The 5,527-nt window shown below is 38.7% G+C and overlaps 1 pseudogene; it reads left to right on the top strand.

Moving 5' to 3' along the window:
• Positions 1-3,650: 3,650 nt before the first annotated feature.
• On the top strand, positions 3,651-4,306 carry LOC125405137 (RNA-binding protein with multiple splicing pseudogene; annotated as a pseudogene).
• Positions 4,307-5,527: the final 1,221 nt, after the last annotated feature.

A 5,527-nucleotide genomic window follows, 5' to 3' on the forward strand; every position in this document is an offset into this window, starting at 1 on the left:
GAGTTTTCTATTACATGGCAACAAGCTTAGGAGCTTGTAAAGAGATGCCCTACTTGCTCTTTATGTAACCAAACACCACTACCTGCAGGGACTAACCCGAAGGGTACTCAAAGGAATGAAATCTGGTAGATGCATGTGTTCTACTTTGCAGAATTTGGAAAATTAAAATATGTACATCACACCATTGACACTTATTCAGGCTTTCAGTGTGCAACTGCTTTAAACTCATAAAAAGCTGACTCAGTTATCACACATTTATTAGAATTTATGGCCATTATGGACATACCTGCACAAATAAAAACAGATAATTGTCCAGCTTATGTCTCTAGGAAAAATGAAACGGTTTTTTGCTTATTATAATATTAAGCATGTTACAGGTATACCATACAATCCTACAGGTCACACAGTCATAGAAAGATTAAATCGAACTGTAAAGGATATGTTAGATGAACATAAAGGGGTGGAAAGTGCCCCCAGAAATAGATTGCATAATGCCTTATTAACCTTGAATTTTCTTAATGCTAATGAGAAAGGAACAACAGTGGCAGAAAGACATTGGATAATGGAAAAGTCTGCTAAACTAAATCAACCAGTTTATATCAAGGATGCGCTGACCTCTCAATGGAAGCCAGGAGATGTGCTGTGTTGGGGAAGGGGTTTTGCTCTTGTTTCCACAGGAGAAGAAAAATTGTGGATACCATCAAAATTAATAAAGGTTAGATTTGAAGAGAAGAAACCCCTTGGAAAGGAGAAATGACAGCATCTACAATGATAATAACCATACAGGTGGTAAGAAAAAAAGAATAGGGACAGGTTTCTGTTCTTATCTCCACAGGAAAACACTCACCTTTGAAAAATTCAAGGAACCCTGAATGTTTGAATACTGATAGAAGGGGCTATCAAGAAAACTGAATAGGTTCTGTGAGTATGAAGCTTGGGATATACTAAATTATATTTCTGAATTTATAGAGTTGGTTTTGGAGTTGGACTCTTGGCTCAGTCCCTCTCTAATTCCAAGCCTGATATAAAGAGAAAAACCCAGAGTTTCTGAAGTTTTTGTCTTATGTCAAGAGTGTAACATGAGGGCTGGCTTGTTGGGGTATCTGTTTCTGCCCAGTACCCCACAACCAGCAAGTCTCAGAGAAAATCAATCACACAGAGATCTCTATAAGTTATAAAGCTGATTGGCCCATTAGGTCAGGCTACTTATTAGTTCTTATGACTTATCTTAACCCATTATCATTATCTATGTTAGCCACACAGCTCAGTACCTTTCTCAGCATGACAGCTCACATGTTGCCTCTTTGGTGGTCTGTGCAGAACTGGCAGAGGAAGCTTCCTGCTTCCCAGAATTCTCCTGTTCTCATTGCATCACATCCACTTCCTGTCTTGTTTTCCCACCTATACTTCCTGCCTGGCCAATCAGCGTTTTATTAAAATACATGATTGACAGAATACAGATAATTCTCCCACACCACAAGAGCCATGATATGAGACAGAAAGAAATATAAGTTTAGAAAACATCTTTGCTTTTCTTCATATCTATCATACTTTTCATTGAATATGTCTATTATACCTTACATTGAATATATGTTTATATGTATATGTCTATATAATTAATGTTTAAGTTTTCCACAATGAACAATGAGTTTTTCTTGCACTGACATTTGAAGTTTCCAGGAAGAAGATGGGGAATTTTAAAAGACATTGATCTTGAAATTTAACTATCATTTTACTTTCGCAGGATCCTCCAGAAAGAACATCGCCACTATGACAGCTGGAAGTAATTCTAGAGGACGATGTCCCCTCTCCCAGCAAAGTTTGTCCTTGGGTTTAGGGACAATATTTAGGGATTGATTATAATTAGTATACGGTTGAGGGTTGGGAAAGGAATTTTATAAGCTCAGGGATCTTTTTTAAAAAAAAGAGGAAAAATTGGTTAGATAATAATGGTATTTGTGAGTTGTTATTTATAGATAAGTACATTGGCATAGATTTTTGTATATGGATGCAAAGTTAAATTATATTGAATATTATATGCATGTATGCATGCTTCTACCTCTGTTTAAAACATTTTTATGTATTGATATATATATATATATAGTATTGATATATGTATACCATATTGCAGTGTACATTTCTACCTCTGATTAAGATACTTTTATATTGTTTATGTATTGATATTCATTGTTTCCATTTGGAGGTCATTGTCCTCGTTTATTGCACAGTTGTTTATTCTCTTGGTCTTTAAGTTAGATAGGTGTTAAGAATTGCAGATCAATAGTCATTTATGTCTGTCATATTTATGGTTAGACTAATCAGGTTCTTTAGATACATAGAGATTATATTCTGTATAAATAGTCTTCAACCTTTTCGAAGAGCTGTAGAAAATGGCATTTAATTTAATCTTAGAGTTCTGTGGTAGTGAGACACAATCACTCCTGGCAACACTGACCTATTCCCGAGAGATTGTTGAGCACCAAAGACATGCCACTTGGAGCTTGTCTTCTTGACAAAACTGGCCTCTGGGCAAGGAACTGCCCATACCTCAACTACTGACAAAATACACAGTATCTGGAAATGGATAAGCAGAACTGTCAAATCTTACCAAGACATGGTAAGACGGTTTTGAAAAATTGCTTGCCTGTTAAAATCTGGAAATGGATAAAATCCGAAAATGGATAAGCAGAACTGTCAAATCTTGCCAAGACAGGGTAAGACAGTTTTGAAAAATCTCTTGCCTGTTAAAAATAATCTGTCAGTTATTCTAGGCCTTAGTCAAAGTTGGTTGCTTCAATGCTGCAAACGTGACTTTGGTGATTGCCCAGGTAGCCAGTTATCTCTGTGATTTGTTGCATTGTTTTGGAAGGTGTTTGATTGCACTTCCTAATTACTTGGGTAACATTATTTCCCTTCTTGGATCTTCTATGGGGTTGAAGACTAGATAATTGTAACTACTTTCCTCTCATGACTTGGTCAAATTTATTATGCAATATTTAGGCTAGTTAGGATAGGATATTTGTTCTTATTGTATATAATTTTGTAGTAGGTTTAGAACTCTCTTACTTAAACAAAAGGGGAGGTGCTGCAGGAGCACCTTCCACTCCTTCAGCCAATAGTCACTGAAATTCCAGCCCACTGGGGCATGGTATATTTCTCTTTAAAAAAGAGCAGCAAGCCTCGGCTTGCTCTCTTGGTTCCAGCGCTTGGTTCCGGCTCCTGCTCCAGTGACTAGGCTCCTTTCCTGATGGTTGGTGTTTTGTAAGTTTTACCCCCCAAAATAAATATCCCTTTAAATCCTAATTGGTGTGGGATTGCTTTTGCACATTAGATATTGGGACTCAGTTTTGTTTTTTATAGTATATCCTAAGAAAATGGTTTTATAACAGAACCAAGAATGAGTCACTTTTAGAAATGATGCAGTGGGGAGGCCAGCAGCATGCCCTTGGCCTCCTCTGCCTCAGCCCTGTCAGGACTCCGGGGTTTTCTGGGCATCTTAAGCTCCCTGCCCTTCCATGGCTCCCCCAGTGCCACCCAACTCCATCCCCACAGCTTGCTTGCTCAACAGCCCAGAGGAAGGTAGCAAGCAGGCAAGTGCCCTTGCCCCAGTCCTGTGCCCCAGCTCCATGTGGAGACGAAGGGCTGGGAAGATGAATGGCGGTGGCAAAGCTAAGTAGAACAGCCCGAGTGAGGCCAACCTTCAGGAGGAGGAGGTCCAGACCCTATTTGTCAGTGGTCTGTCCCTGGACATCAAACCCTGGGAGTTTTACCTGCTCTTCAGACCATTCAAAGGCTATGAGGGTTCTCTTACAAAACTCACATATTAACAGCCTGTAGGTTTTGTCAGTTTTGACCATCGCTCAGAAGCAGAGGCTGCAAAGAACGCTTTGAACAGCATCCACTTCAATCCTGAAATCCCACAAACACTATGACTAGAGTTTGTTAAGACAAACACAAAGATGGCCAAGAACAAACTCGTAGGGACTCCAAACCCCAATACTCCTTTACCCAACACTGTACCTCAGTTCATTGCCAGAGAGCCATATGAGCTCACAGTGCCTCTACTTTACCCCAGTAGCCCTGAAGTGTGGGCCCCATACCCTCTGTACCCAGCTGAGTTAGTGCCTCCTCTGCCTTCTGCTGCTTTCACCTATCCCACCTCACTGCATGCCCAGTGTTCTCTCCAGAGGCGAAACTCAGCACACCTGTCTTTTTTCCACTTCTCCAGCAAATTAGATTTGTCTCTGGGAATGTGTTTGTCACATATCAACCTACTGCAGACCAGCAGAGGGAACTCCCATGTTGAATTTGTTAGCAGATCCCCCGACCCTTATTTTACAAAGAAGAGAACTATTTCTTGATGATATTTGAGAGATTTCAATAAAAATTTCAAAAAGATACAGTTTTTATAGACTAATAATGAACAGCTAACTGAAAAAAATTAATACTATTGAAAAGGATAACATTAATTTGAGAAGCAAAATTCAATCCATGTCAAAGGGTACTAAGAAATTATCTGAAAGACTTCATACTGTTGAGTCTTACAAAATCTGCTAAAAAGTAATGATAGGTTAGCAGATTGAGTATCTCTCCAGGAAGGAAATCTGAATGCTATCCAAATAGTGTCCAAGGATAAGGTATTATCTTTAAAGAAAAGACTGTGGGATCACATGTACAGAATGAGGACTAGAGGGTATGCGCTTCAGTAAAATCACTAGAAATATATACAGGCCAGGAGGTTCAGGCTTTACATAAGACAGTAGTAAAAAGATTTGAAATGATTGAGGAATTTTTTTATAGCTGATGAACAGGGAAAGAAGGTGCAAGGACAGGATTTAACATTGCCAGTATCTGTCAGAGATGAATTACCCAGGATTTTAGCTTCTTACCCTGTAATGTACTCTGACAAAACATCAAGTTCTAAATGCTCAAAAGGATCTAAAGAAGGTAGATAGATCCTTATAGGAATGAATGATCTAAAAGAAATTAAGCAAGCAGTAGTAACTTATGACTTGCATTCAGCTTTTGTTAGGGAGATGGTAAAGACATGGGCTTCTAGCATTAAAGCCATGCCACATGACTGGCTTAAGTTAGTTTCAACAGTCCTGGATGATGGGCCACAATTAAATGTTATTTGTGAGAAGAGGCAAAAATTTTAGAACAACAGGGGAAAGCAAAAAGGATTTGAGACGTCCCATTATCAAATTCTTGGTGAGGGCATTTATGCTGACCCATACGTTCAAAGTCTTTATGATGAACAAATCTTGTCCCTATGTCACAAAGCAGCCTTAAATGCTTGGAACAGGATTCAAGAACTAAGAAAATGAATTGAATCATATACCAGGGTTAAACAGGACCAGAGAGGATGCTTTAGTAACTTTTTACAAAGATTAACTAAGGCTGTACAAATAGGAGTAACAGACTTAGATGCTAGATGAGTTCTTTTGAATCTCTGGTTTTTGAAAATGCCAACGTAGAATGCAAAAATATACTTGGGCCTTTAAAGGTTAGATCAGTACCAATGGAT

This window comes from Myodes glareolus, chromosome 1 (genome assembly GCF_982192425.1).
Source record: "Myodes glareolus chromosome 1, mMyoGla1.1, whole genome shotgun sequence".
NCBI classification, from domain to species: Eukaryota; Metazoa; Chordata; class Mammalia; order Rodentia; family Cricetidae; genus Myodes; species Myodes glareolus.